Source organism: Xenopus laevis, chromosome 6L (genome assembly GCF_017654675.1).
Source record: "Xenopus laevis strain J_2021 chromosome 6L, Xenopus_laevis_v10.1, whole genome shotgun sequence".
In the NCBI taxonomy this organism is placed as follows: domain Eukaryota; kingdom Metazoa; phylum Chordata; class Amphibia; order Anura; family Pipidae; genus Xenopus; species Xenopus laevis.
The window spans coordinates 55,275,338-55,295,218 of record NC_054381.1 but is presented as its reverse complement, the minus strand read 5'-3'; the positions used below and the strand labels follow the sequence as shown (position 1 = coordinate 55,295,218).

General features: G+C 38.6%; 1 protein-coding gene across 3 annotated transcripts in view; it reads left to right on the top strand.

Moving 5' to 3' along the window:
* The window catches only part of LOC108718965 (transmembrane protein 108), a 109,480-nt gene that overhangs the window by 10,185 nt on the left and 79,414 nt on the right, over positions 1-19,881 (top strand). Inside the window, exon 2 of one of the 3 annotated variants that reach the window (XM_041566051.1) lies at positions 5,579-5,691. The exons of the other annotated variants lie outside the window; for them this stretch is intronic. The gene's annotated coding sequence lies outside the window, so the exon portion shown is untranslated. The remainder of the gene's footprint in view (positions 1-5,578; positions 5,692-19,881) is intronic. 3 annotated transcript variants of the gene reach the window in all.

Sequence of the window (19,881 nt, the reverse complement as noted above, 5' to 3'; positions counted from 1 at the left end):
TCCAACTTCTGTGGTACTGAGGGCCCGAAATTTTTGCGGCCTACATAGTGGAGGGCCGATAATGGAAGCCAGTGTTGATCACTCCCTGTTTTAAACCACACCCACTTTAAACCACACCCATGTTACCACAAGATCATGTCCACATTAATTGTGGTATTACACCAAAAAACCAAATGGTTGGTGCTCACTGCAAGGATATCACTTATCACTCATATGTGAAAAAAGTATGTCATATTAAAACATACCCTTAAATCCATATGCCTCCCCTTTCCCTTGGATAACACAGTACCCCCCAGCACATGTTTAAACACCTTAGGGGCCCCTAACAATAATTTATTTTCAAATGCTAACAAACCCCCAGAACAAATACGCAGGCAGAGCAGGGCACATACAGACAGAGCAGGGCACATACAGGCAGAGTATGTCACACACAGGCAAAATATGGCACACACACTGGAAGGCAGAACAGAGTAAGAGACAGGGAAACCTATCAGGACCAGTCTAAGATGTACTACATACAGTGACACAGTGCTGGTGCCCCATTAGCATTTTGTATAAAGTGTGAACCGATGAACAATGTGGGCAGTTTCAGTCTGGGTCTCAGGTGTGAACAGTACAGGCCTTTAGGGGTGTCACCAATAGAGGTGTCACAGGTGTGAACAATGTAATACAATAGTAATACATATACAAATAATTTAAACACCATAGAAACTTTGTAATGAATGTAGCTGCAAAGGATTTTGTGTTTTATTTCTTTCTTATACAGATACCTTTAACAGTGTTACTTTGTTGCCATGGTGATTCTGAACTGTCATCCTGTCCTTTTCTTTTAATTTTGCTTTGAAATTTTACTTATGTCATTTTACATTTAGGTTAAAAAAAATACTGTCTGTCGATGGGTATTTTTGTAATAGTATTGATTATTTATTACTTTTGAATGAATCTGCTTCACATCGAGTAGGCTGGTTGCTATGGTTGGTGACCCTTAGCAAGCAGTTTTTACAGTTGCTACATTGGTAGTGACTGCAGTGTGTTTGTCAATTATTATGGGTTTAACCTCTTATTGCCTCTAAAGAAAGGATAGTTCTTTCCTGCAAACACATCCACTGCTCTGACCACAAAAGCCCATAAAACTTAATGCTGCTTCATGTAGCACACCCATAGGTGTGAGATGTGTAGAAATAGTGTGACTTACTACCAGTGTACATCAGGCACCCTAAGGCTATGCACAACTCAATGCAACTCCCCGTGGAGTGCAATATTACTTTGTAGCTTCTCAGTCTAGCAGGTAACTGGATACAGACCAACCAGATTGGAATGAATTACAGACTTATTGCAGTGAACTGGTGTATAGAACAGTGACAGTAGATTTGGTCACATCCATCAGGCAGCATAGATCTTCAGATACATGCAAGATAATCAGTGGAAATCCTTCACACTTTGGGTTACACTCAGATTAGTTCCTCTTAGGAGGTATAATACAGCTTTTATTTGTGACTCTTGCTAAACTCCTGCTAAACTAACTTTTGCTCCTGGGGCCACTATTACAAAACGTCTGGTGCTAAATGGACTGTCCCTAATCAGAACCTGTCCCCTGCTCAGACCCAGCCCTGTATCTACTTCCCCTCAAGGTAGGATCCAGGAAAAGAGCCCTGAGCACGTGTTCTCCCTTTTATCTTTCTAAATACTGCCAACTACTGGGCAAACCTTGAACCAGATCAAAGTAGTGATATCCCCAGGCAAGGGAGATAGCTGCCTAGGATAAAGCTGACCATAGACGCAAAGATCTGATAGTATGAAACGAGGATTCATACAATTTTCGGACCGTGTGTGGGGAGTCCCGACATTTTTCATCTGGCGGAGATCGGTAGTTTGGTAGATCGGACAGGTTAAAAGATTCCTGTCGGCTGCCTATAATATCTCTGCATGTATTGCCGATTGTAGGAACAGTTGCTAGAATGACTTGAGGAGTAGTAAAGTGAAACACAGACAGACTCGATTGCCTCTACTCCATCTCCTACTGCAGTAAACGTGCTCCACAAAATGGTCTCCAAAGGCAAAGCAGCTTGGCGTGCCAAACAGGAGCATGCATAGTGGAAGATGTGGGCTGACCCGAAACCCAAAGGTTTACCTGTGGGTCGGGCATGTTTGGGTCAACTTCTGCACACAATTGCTGGGCTGCTGCCTGTGACCTTACTGTGCTGGCTTCTGCCTCCAGTGAGAGATTTTCAAAGACTATTGTCTGAATGCTCCCGCGGGTCTATAAACATGGGGGCGCAGAGCCGGGCCAGGCCGGCCAGACGCCCGGCGCAACCTCTCCTGTTTTAGCTCCCAATAAACATGCATGCGTCAAAAAGGACGCATGCTTGTTGAAAATAACGCGCATGCACAAAAAGGACACACTCGTCAGCCAGAGCAGCGAAAGGGGACCTGCACATCACTAGTTCTTATGATCTGCACAAGAAAGCCAGGTACTAGGAGTCAAGTAGCCAAACTTGGTGGTTATGAATGACAGCAACAATAAAGTATTATCTTCTTGACTACTTAACCAGTTGATATGAGGACAGACATAAGGAAGGGGACATTTTTAAAAAAGTTTTATTAAAGGTGACAATGACACATTAGGTTTAGAAAGTATAATGAAAGCTAAATTTTATTTAGATCATAGTTTTATAGTTGTGGATCATTATGCTATGATGTTCTCACATTTTCCTGAAAGGTCCAGTATTATGAAAGAAACGTTAGTATTTTACAGCTCATTAGCATGCTCTTTCATTCTTCTTTATAGATTGTCATTAGGGGAAAATAATAGATATTTAACACATATTTAAGCTGGAGTTTAATTTAGTTAGCTGGTAAGAACAGATATCTAGAATCCAGAGTAATAGATATGGTTCTGTCATCACTGAAGCTGAGTATTGGCATTGAAGCTCAGTTTAGCAATATAAAGTATATTGCTAAACCATCTTTTTTATTTCTCTGTTTTTTTTGTTTCAATTTAATTGTAAAGAATTTTATCGAATTTGTGCAGTAAACTTACAGAATACAAATGAATTGTTGAGATAAATGTGAATTCAATATTCAATAGAGACCACTCTCTCCTCTACAAACCCAAGACAGAGAGGGATACATAAGTAAATAAAAAAACAAAAAAACTAACAAAAACTACACTACTACGCAACCAATAACAGTCAAATAACCTAGTGTAATTTTCCAATCACCGAGTATGTATATACTTAAGCTTAGGTAAGTGACAACAGCACAGACTATGGGGGCCTATTTATTAAACTTCATAACATAATGTACCTTAGAAACCATGGGAGTTTAATGGGAGGATGAGAAAGTACATTTACCATAAGGGTATAAGCATTATTTGAGTTGTATCTGAATCTAACTTATATCAGGGGATGAATAAATAAATAAATAAATGTTGTAGGTTTGGTACAGTTATTAGTAATATTATATCAACAGAAAGCGGAACTGCCAGTAATGAGCTTTATCTTCTGGGATGTTAAATCTCCTTTGATAAATAACAACGGCTGCTTCTTGTGCTAGCGGTGACATAGCAGCGCCTCGCTGATGAAATGTGAATTCTTGTCATTAAATATTAAAGAATTATTTTTAATCAATAATTCAACAAGGTTGTAAAGAAATGTCATCACAAGTTGTTGATCACAAGAATTAATTTGAAATCTAAAACCCTTTGAAATCTGACTGCCTTGTGCAGCTGATCCAGTTGCACAAATGCTGTCAGGACAGAACCAACTTTATAGTAACAGAACTGCAAACTTTATAGCAACCAATGCACATTTACTTCAGCCAAACGGGGGACCAAAACTGCCTTTTTTTCTGTATACTCCAACATGTTTTTAAGGGCTAAAGCATTTAAAGAGAGCTGTAACCTGGAAACACTAGTTTTGTATTTTGTTTGATAAAACGTTTCCACAGTAATAATTCTTGCTTCCTTGCCACCACTTGGCTTTGTGATCTTTAATAATGACTAGAGGAATTAAAGGGTACCTATCCATTGCTCCTTGTCCATGTTGGGGTGAAACAATACAATTACTGATAGTGACGTGACCAGGCACTGCTGGGTGGCATTGATTGCAACTCAGTACAGCCCTTCTAGCTGGGTTTTATAGCAGTGACCCACTATTTGACATAATATTGTCTAACTGTAAAAATTTCAAAACACTGGCTTCAATAAAAGTAGCCATTTCTAGTATAAACATTGGAGCTGTTTTGGTTTCTCATATTTTTGCTCTTTGTTTTCATTAAATAAAGGGGTGTTTTAAATCCACATGTATTTTATATTGACGTTTCTTTATGGAAAGTACACTGGGGTTGAGTAGTTTCCATTGTCTTTTTATCCATTAGTGGAGTTTTAAGGGGTCTGCTGTTTCAAACGTCATGTAGATTTTCAGTGTTGCTGACCAGGGCCTTGATTTGAATGCAGTGTGCAAAAAAAGGCAAATTTTCTTGCACTTTGTACCCTGCCTTCCACTCTAGATGAATTACTGCTGTAATCATATATTTTTTTATAAATTAGACATACATCGGTTCCCTCCCACTTTAAGTGGAAAACATAACACTTCCCAGTGCTGAATGCCTGCATCACATTTCCCAGGGCTGAAATACTACTGTGTACTTATAAAACCCTAGAGTTTTGTCCATTTGGGCTCCAACTTGCCAGCACTATGCCTTCCTTCCTGTTGTTCTCTAACAATAGTTATATTGTGGAGTTACTGTATGTCTGACATTACATGGCTATCAAATAACTGGGGCATTTCTGCAATGAAGTGCAATTTTCTGGGGGTTTTTTCAACAAAAAATGTTTACCCGCTTTGATCAGATGAAAATAAACCTGTTGACCAATCTTTTCTCCAAAGTCTGCTTCAAATTCCCAGGTTTTTATGGAAATATTCATCACAAAGCAAGGCTTAAGAAAATGATAAATTCTGCAAATTACATTTTATTTTGCTGCAAACTCAATTTTGCTTTAAAACTCTTGGGAAAAGGTGAAAAAACAGATGTTTTAAAAGTCTGTCATTGCATTTGAAGTGTCTATAACAATTGTTATTGCATGAAAGATAATATAACTTCTTTTCTGTGGACATCAATAAACAGGGCTGGATTTACGTAGTGGGCCCCCTAGGCCCACTGCTGTTCGTCGCCCCTGTCCCCTCCCCTTTATTCGTGCAAATTTTCATCAACTGGACAAGAGCAATGGGGATTGGCACATGGGAACTTAAAAAATTATTGTATCTCCAGTGCATCCCCAGTGTTTTTAACCAATGTGGGTGTGATTGGGTAGCATGCAGTCCCCTAAAATCATGCCGCCCTACGTCTGGGCCTAGGTGGCCTTTCCACAAATCCGGGCCTGGAAATAGATAATCTATTTCAAACAGGGGAAAGAATATGAAGTCATTTGGAAAGAAGGTATATGCAGTTCCAGCTGCCTTTTCTCCCAATTGGCTGAAAGAAATAAGTGAAGTATGGAGTTAATGATTTTGCAAGTCCACTGACAAACAAAGGTTGTACATGTCTTGATGCCTTGCCTTTATTCTTCTGCCAACAGAACGGTTTGTGAAATGAAGAAAGGAAGCTGTTTTCCTGAGAAATAAAAAGAAATAAAAGGATTATTTAGAAACAGAGGGCATGATAGACACAGTCATCTTATTCCTCTTCACAGTAAGATATCAATATTTTTTAGGTGTTTTGCCTACTGTGTCTTCTACCCATTGGAGCCATGGAGATCCCAAGAGTTTTTTGGCAAAGGAATTGCCCATTCCATTGGTTTATGCAATTCTGATGATTAGAAATAGGCACCATATTTGCTTCTGTCTTTCAGCAATGTAGTCTAGACTATACCAGATACAACCTTCTTGATACAAATTCTTGATATAGATCCCTTTATCCCAGCTTCAGATTATATAGCTTTTTTTATTAGAATAAATCCAGTTGCACACAGGATGCACACTCTGTATATTAGTGCCTAAAAATAAAAACATTAATTCCTATGCACATTGGTCATTGTGTTATATAGAACTCAGAAATTGTCTTTTCAGTTTGCCAGCATTGCTGGTTTTCTTAAAGGAGAACTAAACCCTAAAAATCAATAGGGCTAAAAACGCCATATTTTATATAATTACCTTATTGCACTAGCCTAAAGTTTCAGCTTCTCAATTAACTTCCCTTGTCCTTTAAGGCAATGATTACAGTTATTATTAGTCTTGGAGGAGGTATGTAATTTTGGGCATTTCGTCATGACCCCAAAAAATGTGGCGTGCAGAATTTCCGGAATCCCCACAAATAACATAGTACTGTTAAAAAGTTTTATTTTTTAATAAGTATATTTATGCATACAGTGTGTAAAAAGTGAATGAATGATAATTCAGTCCCAGGAGAGAGGAAAATATTAGTTTTACTTGCTGATCTTCCAATCCTCAAGGCCTTTGGCAGTTGGATACCATGCAGGATGAGCCGGTGTATGGCCAATAGTGTGATCAATCAGTAAGACTTTGCAGTCTCTTGTTTGACTAATCAGATGCAATTCATATTGGAAACCACTTATGTGATTATGTTAATAACCATTGAGCAGAGGATGACTTGATATTCATGATTCCAAATTGGCATGGAAATATAGGTGTTGCGGGACAATAGTAATTTTGTTGAGGCATGCATATAAAGAAGTTTTTGGGTAAAATAAAATAGACCAACAGTCTGCTGCTGGAACTACTCACTCGCACCTGCCCAAAGTTGCTTTCTCTGCTTCCAAATGAAGGAGAATACAACATGTGCCTGCTTTGACTGACGTTTCTACTATTCTGTGCCTAGGGACTCAGCCGATACTTTAAATGTTGCTGTCATGTTAAGAATAGGTTCCATGTGTTTGATCTACAGCATGTTCTGCATGGGTTTTAGATATCAATATTAGGAACCAAGCAACAAAGTGCATTTTAGCATAACTTTAAACATACTGTAGAAGTTACTACAAAGACCCTATTAAACATTCATGTATTTTTATGATCACATTTTGGTTTGTTATATTTTGCTGCCCTTTTCCAACAATGTGCTTACTCTTGTAAATTTGACTTCTCTTCTTTCAGGCTGTATTTTAAGTTTGTTTCTGTGTATTTTCTAAGAGTGTCCAGGCATTGGATGAAGCACATGCCACTTTGATATCTAATGTTCAGTGTGGTATTTATCTGCTTACGATGTTATGATATAGGACATGAACTGAAATTAAAACTACATTTAAAGGCTGTAGCGTAGGGACCCCAATCTCCTAAACATTGTGGAAATTGATTACATCTACATTAATATTTACATGTGGGCATAACTTGGCTCTGGATCATACAGTACTAGGGACATGTAAGAGGGTGCCTATCATCTACAACCCAAAATAAAGTGCTAGTTCCGAGTGACCACTGAACATTGGTGTCCTAAAATTAATTATGAGTACATTATCATTAGTGCTTCCAAGTGATATAACCACCATTTATTAGTCGTTCTTTACCCAAAGTGGGTTACAAAGCCAAGTATATTTCATTACTTGCATCAAGTGAGCCACTGGACCCTTTTGCCTTAATGTGGTCAGCCAAGACTAAATGTTTATGTTCCCTTTAAACCACAGGAGGGCAGATAGTTCTCTCAATGATTTTAGAAAGTTGCTTAATTGTATGCGGCTGCAAAACTGGAGTAAGTGGTGCAAAATTTCAATATACTGCTTATTTGTGACATGTTGCATGTTATACACAAGGTGACTAATTGTATTAACTGATATTTGACTTCATCAGGCAAGTAAAATGTCCCACATTATGCCACTGTGCTGTGTGACAAGAGTAGGTTTACCAACCAGGTATGCATTGTATACAGTATTCTATCCAGTTCCAGAAGTGCCACATCAGTCACCTGGCAGGCTTTTGTTTTATTAAGATAAAAACGAGAATGATGGTAGAAGCTAAGGGACACAGGAACCAATTTTATTGCTCAGTAATTGACTGGTGTTAGCTGCTAAGCGCTGTGAGCAATGTTGATGAATAGAGCGACCATTTCTCCACATTTCATCCTGCAGCTGCTGTCTTGTCCAACTGCTGCTGAGTTTTTATATTGTTATAAATTATACTTTCAGCCCTTGCTTTATGGCATCCACAAATACATTATAAAACAGAGAAAAGGCAAGAGCATTAACACAATTATAAAAGCTACAACTAATATGCGTTAACTCTGTACTAAATACAGTACATAGTTCACCACTCACTCACTAACAGTCCATGGCATGAGCTGGAAAATAAGTACAGGTATGGGTTCCGTTATCTGGAAACCCATTATCCAGAATGATCTGAATTACAGAAAGGTCATCTCCCATAGACTCCATTGTAATCAAATAATCCAGATTTTGAAAAATGATTTCCTTTTTCTCTGTAATAATAACACAGTACCTTGTACTTAATCCAAACTAAGATATAATTAATCCTTATTGGAGGCAAAACCAGCCTATTGGGTTTATTCAATGTTTACATGATTTTCTAGTAGACTTAAGGTATGAAGATCCAAATTAAGGTAAATCTGTTATCCAGAAAACCCCAGGTCCTGATCATTCTGTATAACCGGTCCCATACCTGTAGCAGGAAATAAAGATGTTGTGAAATAAATTTTAAAAAAAATGCTAACTTTGCTATGTTGTCAGTGCCGGATTTACATAGCGGGAGCCCCTAGGCCCACTACCGTTCGTGGCCCTTCCCCTCCCCTTATTCATTAAAATTTTCATCAATGGGTATTGGCGCATGGGAAATTTAAAACAATTATTGTATCTCCTGCAAATCCCCAGAGTTTTTTAACCAATGTGGGCATGGTTGGGCAGAATGCCGCCCTCTAATATCCCGCCACCCTAGGTGCGTGCCTTGGTGGACTTTCCACAAATCTGGGCCTGTGTGCCGTTAATGATTATTTTTTAAAATGCTGATTTCTAGAATTATTCAAAAAGGGTTAATTAGTGCTGCCTAAATTATTGTTGAATTCAGAATGAAGGTCTTCTCTATTCAGATTAGTGGCCGACTGATTTTATGAGTCGGTGCACTAATCATTTTAAAATTCTTTAATCTTCTTCTGCCCTAGTGGAGCTTATAGACTACTGGAATTATACACACACTAGGGGGCCTATTTATTATGCTGTGTAAAACGAATCTCACAGAAAAAAAAACAATCTAAAAATTTGCGTAAATTAAATGAAGAATTCATCAAGGTGTGTGCGCTGACCGAATGTCAGATTTGACGCCATTGTTGCTTCAGACCTAGTGTAATCCATTAAAGTCAATGGGGAAAATTCAAACAGCAAGCAAGTTCCTGCAGAAGTTACTCTAGGAAATAACTCATGAAAAGCCATCATGAATGAACCCCTTATTTTGCCATAGGAAAATTACAGTTACACCGGAGTTGTCGCGGTTACTGAAAATGAGTACAAAGATTGATAATTACACAGATTTTTATTTGAAATTCTTTTTCGTGAAATGGATAAGCATAATAGGCCCCTAGGAGAGGTATGTTTTGGAGCTTGGTACAAAACTGGGGACCTGCGTGTAAATACAAGATGCGGAGATTAGCAGTTGAACCAAACTTTTTTTATTACCTGTGTCACATTTAGTCTAGTCACAAGCAGAAACACTTTCACAGGGTTCAGATCGATACTTCCTTTCAATGCACTTTAGTAAATGACACAGCCCTAGCTAGGTGCTTCCAGCAGAAGTCTCACACCCTTCACCGGTTTCCCTTCTGGCTCTACCTATCCTCTTCTGCCCTGACCAATGGGGTAGCCTCTGGGTCCTTCCCATGACAAATTTCTACTCTACTCTACTCTATAGGAGTCTCCCTTTTTATAGCCACCCAGTCTCCACCCACTGGGGTACTTCCCTCACTCTATTGAAACTAAAACACAACAAGTTGCATTCCACTTGCATTTCATGTGGTTCAGTGAGTACAGCCGCTATTGAAAATAATGGGCTGCCTTGATTCATGCATTCCCTATTGGTGGAACACATATACAACCCACAGCAAGGGAGTGCATGAAGAAATGCTCATCTGCAAGAACCCTTAGTTGTCCTTTCATTTTGGAGTGCACACAATGACTCCGTATTAATCAGCCGTGCTTCTTATCGGATTTATGTATGACTGTTATGAAGAGATTGTGTGGCACCTCTACTTGTAGAGCTTTAGATGTTAAAGACCTACAAAACCCACCAGTGCCTTCTTTGCTGCTTATTTTAACAAGAGTTTCACCCTAGATCCAGTGCAACAAAAATGTGCTTCTTGTCATAATCAAATGAATGGTAATTGGAATAGTTTATGCTCCGTGGAACAGCCATGCATACAAATATTTTCTCAGCAGCAGATGTTGATTCTTATTTTAGTAACTTCAGTATGAACCCGAAAAACTGGAACAAATGTTCTCAAGCTCGCGTCATTACAGCAAAATAAGAGAGTAATAACACAGTGTTTATGGACAAGAAGTGCAAATAAATCTGGCTTCCTCATCATTTCCGTAATTATTTTTCTGATTTTTATACCAGGAATACGGCATACATCACTTTTATTTCCTGTAGTTCTTAAACAGAATAATGTAACAGGCTTAGTACATGCTGTCATATATTGGCATTATTAGTGCAGATGAGAAATGTTTGCCTTGTATTTATGCACAAAAAGGCAGGTATGCATCCCAGTCACTAAGGGCTCACTCTGTGCTTTGCAACAGCTCTTCCTAAATGTTTGATTATTTAGTGGTTTCCATCAAGACTCCTGCATGATCTGTGTTAAGTTGGCCATAGATGTTGAGATTTTTAAAAGATCTGATCCTCATCGTGAGACCGCGATTTTCTCGGAACGATCATACGAATTGACCATCAACTAAAAAGTCCAATTTGCCAGGAAAACAAAGGGGAGCTGCCTGCTTGGCCCTGCAAACATAGATAGATTGCACTGGGACCGGCAACGATTTTTTAACCTGGCCGATCAATTTCCTGTCGGCTGAAAAATCGTAAGATGTACGATCGTTCGAATCCCACTAACCGCACGATAATTTCGACGGATTGGTCGGACTTCCCTAAAATCGGTCGTTCGGTAAAAAGAATTGTCGCGTTTATGGGGAGCTTTACACCTAACTCTCCGGTGCAGGTTCATTTACTTCAAATGAAAACTGGCCCAAATGTGTGCTGAGCAAATAATTATTTAATATAAAATCTGATGGGATAGGGATCACTGAGAATGAAAGGATTTAAATAAAGGATTAAAAATAAATATATGCACCCACATGATATTAAAGGTTAAATCTTCCTGGGATCAGAATTTGGTATTATCGAGGTTATCAAGACATGATAGAGGCTGTAGACCAGCAAAATCAATGTTGTATTCGTAAAGCAATATTGGGCAGTAAAAATGTTTCCAGCTCTCCAGAGCTAGCAGCTGCATTAAAATGTAAAATAGTCCTCCAAAGAGAATCTGTGTAAATGTTCATTGTTCCTGCCATTGGAATTGTAAATAATAAGCACATATTACCTAGCATGTATAACTATGTCATTTACCACAGTGTAATATAAGGGCTCTTACTATTGGGCATTCTGTATGTGTTTGACATGCTTATGAGACCAGGTTTGAGTGTACCTAAACACATCAGCTAATTGATTCCATTTTATTTGGCCTGGTGGTACTCATGAGTATTCAGAATATTGTTTCACTGCATTTGTGTTTTATTGCAGAGGCAACTTTCTGCATTTTCAAAAGATAATGGAATAAAAGGTTGCACAATGTATACATTCTTCACTTTCATCATGTGTTTGTAAATGCATAAAAACTGCCTGTGTGTAAAAGTCGTAATGAAGCCAAGGTGACATAATAATCTCTGTATATAAGAGAACAGCAAGATACATGAAGTAGTACATGCTCCTGGGAGAATTCTCTTGCATCGATAGAATTTCCATTTGTGAACTTCTATAGGGAACTAGGGGGTGCAGTCAGTATCAAACTGGCGTACATGGGCCCACCAGAGAAGACCACCAAACACATAAGTGCAAGTGCCCTCCTCCTCCAGGTATCTTAAACCTTGCATAGCAAATGTTAAACATTATCAAGGGTTAACATATGATGAGAGCTGTAGCCCGACAACAACGACAACAACAACCAGACAGATTTGTAAAGCCCCAGTGCCCAGTAAAACTCCAATAAAGTCCTCCAGGACTACTGGTGCAGGATAATCCTCCAACCTGTCCTGTTTGCATTTGTCACTATGTTGTTTGGTTTCATATGAGGGCAAAAAAGAATTTGATGGGTAGGTCTAAAACAACTGGACTTTGGGAGTTCTTGAAAACATTTCACTGTTTATCCAAGCAGCTTCTTCAATTGCGAGTTGAACTACTAATTGATACTATACATCATGGTTTGGATGAATGAAAGCCTTCATAGGCAAGAACTGCAACTATATTTTTATTCATTCTAACATTATTTTTTAAATGCCATCCTTAACAGTAATGGAACTAGTAGCTCCCAGGCCCGGGTACCTGGCCCCACACTCCCCTCTGCCAGATTTGTTCCAGCGCAATCTTCCGCAGGCCTTGAGGGGTGCGGGCCTGGGTGCAATCGCACCTGCTGCACCCCGGTAGTTCTGCCGCTGATCCTTAATATTGATTACAATTAGTGATGAGCTAGTCTGTTCTGTTTTGCTTTGCTGAAAAATTCCCAAAACTGTGGAAAACCATGAAACCACTGGAAACTGTTCTAAAATCACTGAAGTCAATCTGCATTATTTTTCACAGCATCTTTGGATGTTTTTTGCTTTGATTTTTTCTGCGCAATGCAGAAATTTGCCTCAGATCCATATCACTGGATGCAGTTTGTAGTATGTTTCCCTTTAAAGTTTTATGTTGCCAGTCAAAATGCAAAATAGCAGACAGGACAAGTGCGCCTGTGGCTCATAGATATTAAAAAACAGTGTCTACAATAACAAACTCTCAGCAACCACTAAAACACTGTTTTGTGCTTTCATAGACTAAAACACCAAAGAACCTAATAAATGTCAAATCAATAGATGAAAAGGCTTGACTGCATTTAGCAGAAATGAACTTGGCGAGAGAGCAAATCTATTTACTTACTGTCTTCTGCCAGACAATTTCACATGTCTAAAATTTTAATTTGAGCTGTATGTGTTCAAGCAGCATTTGAAGTGCCTCTCTAAGTGGCTTATTGGCTGTACCCGCTGTGTATTACACGTCAGAAACTGTGTTGTACTATTTAATTATAACATTATAAAAAAGAGTAAATCTAATAAACTGAGAATGTCCTTTGCTGGAGTTTTGTAACAAACTTCATCAAATTCTGTATGATGAATAATTCCCAGAAGAGAGGGATTTTTCAGTAACATGATGGGGTGATGAAAAAAGTAGGGATGTACTAAATCTACTTTTTCGGGATTTGGCTGAATCCTGAATACTTTGTGAAAGATTCAGCCATATACCAAACCGAATCCGAACCCACATTTGCATAGGTAAATTAGGCTAAGGAAGCTCCAAAGAGAACCTTGCACTGCACATGTGGTTTGACTTTTCATACAACACTTCCTAGATTTCACTGCACTTCTTACATTCCCCCTCCATCCTTATGGCTAAAATTGTGTAGCCTGCACATGGTCATGGGCATTAGATTCCCCATTCTGGCACATACACATAATTTGAGGTGATACACAACTTGCTTTGATAACAGTGCCCACAAAATGGTACCTCCTGTGATTGTGAATTCCAAGACTGAAGGAAACAAGATTTAAATAATTTATATAGTGAAAGTAACGTTTATTTTGCTTATCTACCGTGATAGAAAAGGATTTGGAATTATTTGTTAGGGTGACAGGTCCCCTTTAATTACCGATGCAACAGGATTGTCTAGTCAGAACCACTCAGAATATTTTAACATATTATCAATGGTTAAATTATGCTAATCCAGTAACAAGACTGTATTCTTTAGGACTCCTACACGCAGGCACTCCCAGTCCATGACTTTTTTATGCATTCCATCAGATTGGAGTGCATAAGTTAATAGAGCCCATTCTCCCATACATTGCTGGTACCCACTCTGCTGAACTACTGCATGCATCTTACCTTTGTTCAACAATTTGAGGTGATACCGTGGATACAGGCACATAAGGAAGAATGGGTGCCAATAACTGATATGTTCCCATACAGTGGAATGCACAAAACAAAAACACAGCAGAAAACATAAATTATTCCCCTTGTGTAAAGGCTCTAAATACAGTAAATATATCCCCAGCTTTCCAGGATTTGCAACGAAAAATGAAAAATCTTCCAGATGAAAACAGTTTGTGAATTTCCCATTGGAAAGCAATTAGAGCAGTGATCTCCAACCAGAGTCTCGTTGCTCACCATTTGGATGTTGCTCTCAGTGGCCTCAAAGCAGGTGCTTATTTTTGAATTCCTGGCTTGGAAGCAAGATTCGGTTGCATAAAAAACAGATGTACTGCCAAACAGAGCCTCCTGCAGGCTGCCAATGCACATAGGGATACCAAATAGCCAATCACAGCACGTATTTGTTACCACAGGAACTTTTGATTATCATGTTACTCCCAAAGTGTTTTCACATTTGAATGTTGCTCCTGGGTGAAAAAGGGCTCAACTATTAGATCAGAATGGAGACAACACGGGCTATCGGATCACAGGACCGCATCAATGAACACATGCGGCCAACATCCAACGGGATTTTTTACCCTGCCTGATCGACATCTGGTCAACTTTCGGCCAGATATCGATCGATAAAGCCCGTCGGAGGGCCCCACACATGGGCCAATAACCTGCCCACTCGGCAGCTTGTATCGGCCCATGTATGGGGCCTTTAGAGGCTTCACACCTACATCCCTGTTATTACTGATTGAATCCCATGGGCTTTATTGCAAGAATAAAAGTAATTATATTACCATAAATATTCTTGCTATTGTCATGATCTTTTGCATGTTTCAAGTGATTCGGGTCAGCTTGCTAAAACTTACTATATAGTGCAAATTGTCAGTTATAATTACAATATACCAAGAGAGAGGACAGAGCAAAGAAACCTGGTCAGGGAGTGTTTGGCTCAACATGCTGTGGCTGGGGGTAATGGGGCTGATTTTCATGGACACTTAGGATGCTGCTCCTTATTTCGGGGCGACGTGTCCTCGCCACAAATCCAGGCCTGACACAGATTTGGATTTTTGACGGTTTCATAGCAAAACACATGGAAATTAGTGTAGTCCACTTTTCTGGGAAAAAAAACTACCTACCTTCCTTATTTCTTAGCTTAGTTTATTTTAAATAAAATTAGCATCTGGTATTATTGTTATTGGTTAGGCTAAATAATGGGTAGGTGGGATCCCTATATCTGGCTAATTTTGTTAGTTCCTGACTATAGTGGTAGAGTAAAATCTCATTATGCCTTCCAAATGATTTTTATAAAACAACGGTTTTCAATGATTAACCCTTAAAGTACCAGCTGGCTTTGATTTTGCCTGTGTCTTGGCAGACAGCATATATCAAATAGAAACTTGGAAACCTAGAATGTACAGCACTGGCAGTTGTTTAAATAACAGCCAGTGCTATAGAGCAAGTGACCAAGTGACTGCAAGTATCTGGTTAAATAGTAACATGTTTCAATATAAAATCTGATCTGGATAGCCACTAGAAAATCTCATGTGATTTACATGCGACTCCATAAAAATGAATGGAGAAGGTAGATGTAGACATTGGTGTTTTGATATAGTGCTGGCCTTTGAGATTTTCACCCTGTTTGGCTACACAGGATGCCATATTGAAGTGGGCTCTGGGGTGATCATCTCTAGGCTTACCACCTTTTCTAAGAAATAATACCGGCCTTCCTATATTGTTATGTTTTTCCTATTGAAGGGGTTGTTCACTTTAAATGTACTCAGTATAATGCAGACATTGATATTTTTGCAATTGGTCTTCGTTTTTTTTATTTTGTGGTTTTCCAGTTATTTCTTTTTTTGTTTAGCAGCTTACCAGTTTGGTGTATCAGCAGCTATATGGTTGCAAGGGTCTTGTTTACCCTAGCAATCAGGCAGTGGTTTTAAAACTATATAAAAGAAATGAAGACCAACTGAGAAGTTGCTAGGGATAGGATATTCTATAACATGCTAAAAGTTAATGTAAAGGTGAACCACCCCTTTAATAACATTGACATCAAGCATTCTTTTTACGCCAGGTGGCAACTCTAATCATCTCCCTTTTGTGTATATTCTTGTAATAGACATCAGTTACATGACAATAATAGTAATGTGTGCACTGAAAGGGTAAACATTATATTGCATAAATATTGTATGCTTTCGTTTGTCAGTGGGTGCCAACTTAAACATATTGTACCTTCACATAATTTCATAGCTGGCTGCAGAGCTGCCATGAGAACAATGGACACCCTGAGGTACATGCAGTAAAACTGCTGAGAAATAAGGAACCAGGGATTCTGCAGTTAATTCATTATTCGTTAATTCATAATTCATAAACAAAGATGTATAATTTACCATAAATCAAAGTTACAGTATTACAAAAATGGTGTACAGTCTACTGTATAAAATTCAAAGTTGACATACAGTAGATGTTCAATAATTCACTATTATAAATAAAGGCTTATTTATGGCTACTAGACAGAGCACAACGCACAGAATAGGTGTAGAATCACCACCGCTAATAACCATTAATAAAGTGCTTGCATCTACTTGTGCTCATCTAAACTAACACCATGTTCAGATTTTTTGGTTGCGTCTGGTTTTGAGTATACAGCTAGACTTGAAGTCTAGCAACCAATTAGCTGCTTAAATTCCAAACTGGAGAACTGCTGAACAAAATGTTCAATAATTCAAAAACCACCAAAAATAAGACCAACTGCAAATTGTCTCAGAATATTATTGTTTACATCAGTCATACATGTTACTGAAGGGTAAATAACCCCAATAATATATATTCGTTATTATGATTTCAAAATGTTTCTTTAACTATTTAGAATCTTTTATAAAAGGTTTACAGCTTAGAGCTGCCTACGGTGTCTGGCCAGCTGGGCCTGGTACTATTAGGGTAAAAAATGCTTTTGCAAAGACATAGAGGCCCATGTATTAAAGGTTGAATTTTCGTGGTATTAGAGCTTTTTCAAACCACAAATAAACTCTATTTCTCTAAAACCTTGAACACCATAAAAGTTATTAAAAGATCCGAAAATAAAAAGTACCAACTGAAACCATCCAAAAAAAAAATATGACTATCTGTAAAACCTTTAAAACTTTGAGTTTTTCAGACAATTACAAGTAGACGAATATTTGAAAACCTCTAAAAGTCTCAATGGTTAAAAAAAATCCAACAGGATCATGCAGCTTCCATTGACTGCTATAGGATCTCGACTACTTTTACTTGCCAAAGTTTTGTATTAGAGTTTTGCAATTTATTTATATATTTTTTTAGAGAAATTTAAAAAAACAAATTTTTTGAGAAAAAAATACGAATAATAAAAAAAGAAAATCCGAAAATATTAGTCATGTCAGAATTAAACATTTCTATCAATTTAATTTTTTTTACAAATATATGTTTTTCAAATTAAGTTCTTTTTAAATAGGCCCCTCAAAGTTTTATTACTGTGTTTTATCTGCCTAACATTTTTCCCTGGTACAATCATCTGCTTTGCAAGCTGGCTAAGAGACTGCATGAGTAAGCTGTTCTTTTATGATGGCAAAAGTCAATTTATCTCTTCGTTACTGCATCAGGTCAGTTTGGGAGGCAGCGAGTAGGAGTTCAGTTCAGGAAGCATGAGTCATTTATTTGCACCAGAGAAAATGTCATATTTGTACTCGTATTTTGTGCCAGATTTACCACCCCTTCTACTGTAGCTTAAGATATTACCTATAAGGTTTTGTACATTTGGTTTATTTTTTGGTACTTTAGGAAGACATTTCTCTGCAAAGATAAAAGTTGTAAATTTGTTTTGAGCTAATAAAATATTTCCCCAGTTCTTAGGACGGAAGTGACGTCATGCGCACAGCGTAGGGGTCGTGTTTAGGTCCTAACTAAACCCTAAAAATGAATGTGGCTAAAAATAGCATTTTATATACTGAACTTATTGCACCAGCCTAAAGTTTCAGCTTCTCAATAGCAGCCAGGGCCGGGCCAAGGTATTTTGGCACCCTAGGCAAGGGCTTCAATCATTGCCCCCCACCTGATCCTGCATTACCATTTCCCTCCTTACCATTCATATTGCCCCATGTACCTGTACCAACATCTATCATATTACCCCCATTTGTACCTGTGACAATGGCAGTCAATCCCCAAAAAATCCATATTTGTACCTGTGCCAGCAGGAGCCAAAAATCCATCATATTGCCCCAAACATCTGTGTACCTGTGCCAGCAGCCACCATATTGCCCCATGTACCTGAGCCAGCAGCAGCCAATCCCTCATATTGGCCCAAATCTATACCTGTGCCAGCAGCAGCCAAAAAACACAATATTTCCCCTAAATATGTACATGTGCCAGCAGGAGCCAAAAATCCATCATATTGCCCACGAATATGTAGGGATCCACCAAATCTGTGGTGAAAGATTTGGCCAAATACCAAACCAAATCCTAATTTGCATACGCAAATTCGGTGCAGGAAAGGAAAAAGTGGAAAAAATTCTTCTTTTGTGATGAAAAGTCACGTGATTTCCCTCTAATTTACATATGCAAATTCTGATTCTGTTCGGCCAGGCGCAAGGATTCAGCCTTATCCGAATCCTGCTGAAAAGGCTGAATCCTGGCCAAATCCCGAACCAAATCCTGGATTTGGTGCATCCCTACAAATATTTACCTGTGCCAGCAGCTGCCAAGAGGGAGGTGGGGAGTGATTCTGCCTGCAGTACGAATCATGGGCAAGATGGGGTTGGAACAGGTTGTTTACAACATTGAAAAACTTTTAAAGGCCAAGCAAACCAGGGTTTTAAAAAAAAAAAAGAAATAAATTCCCCTTAAAAGTGCACCCCACCATGATTGCATCCTAGGCCTACTCTGCCTACCCCTATGTCTGGCCCTGATAGCAGCAATGATCCAGGACTTCAATATTGTCACAGGGGGTCACCATCTTGAAAACTCACATGCTCAGTGGGCTCTGAGCAGCTGTTGAGAAGCTAAGCTTAGGGGTTGTTGCAAATGATCAAGCAGGTTAGCCTGTAATATAAACTGATGCTATAGGGCTGATTATTACATTCTGATGCTAGTTGAAGTGGTTTCTGTGCTGCCATGTAGCAATTATCTGTATTAATTATTAATCAGCCTTATATTGGGACATTTCTATTCTATGTGTACTGTATATTGTGAGTGGGTCTCTTATCTAAGTAAGTGACAGCAGCACAGAGCATGTGCAGTGAATCAGTAGTAAAGAAGATGGGGAGCTACTGGGGCATCTTTGGAGGCACAGATCTTCCCTGCTAAAGGGCTGTAGCTGCCTTGGGCTGGTACAGAAGCCCAAAAATGTACAACACTACTGCTACTTTTGAGTTAAGCTTTAGTTCTCCTTTAACGATTGAAATGGCAGGGAATCCCCTACCACTTAGTTAAAATGAAGAAGCAGCTCATAGTATTTCTATAATAAAATTTTGCTTAGGTTTCTCTGCCATATGATGGCAGTTTTTATGAGTTTTATGGAAAGCTTATTATTTCAACACTATTTCGTTAATTTATTTCTGGCTTCTCTAGGCAATATTCTAAACATGTAGCTATCCTAAGTTAATTAACATGCATAGAAGCTTGTTCTCATACAACGAGTCTCTTCTGTGTGCCCTCAGGTGGGTAAACATAATGAGGGCTCAGTGCAATCTTC